This window comes from Oncorhynchus masou, chromosome 3 (genome assembly GCF_036934945.1).
Source record: "Oncorhynchus masou masou isolate Uvic2021 chromosome 3, UVic_Omas_1.1, whole genome shotgun sequence".
Taxonomy (NCBI): Eukaryota; Metazoa; Chordata; class Actinopteri; order Salmoniformes; family Salmonidae; genus Oncorhynchus; species Oncorhynchus masou.
In genome coordinates this window covers 19,041,432-19,041,778 of record NC_088214.1, presented here as the reverse complement: position 1 = coordinate 19,041,778, position 347 = coordinate 19,041,432, and positions in this window count along the sequence as shown.

Sequence of the window (347 nt, the reverse complement as noted above, 5' to 3'; positions counted from 1 at the left end):
AGCTCAGGATACACATAACATGAACAGCAATAGCTCAGATACACATAACATGAACAGCAATAGCTCAGGATACACATAACATGAACAGCAATAGCTCAGATACACATAACATGAACAGCAATAGCTCAGGATACATAACATGAACAGCAATAGCTCAGATACACATAACATGAACAGCAATAGCTCAGGATACACATAACATGAACAGCAATAGCTCAGGATACACATAACATGAACAGCAATAGCTCAGATACACATAACATGAACAGCAATATCAGACACACATAACATGAACAGCAATAGCTCAGATACATAACATGAACAGCAATAGCTCAGGATACACATAA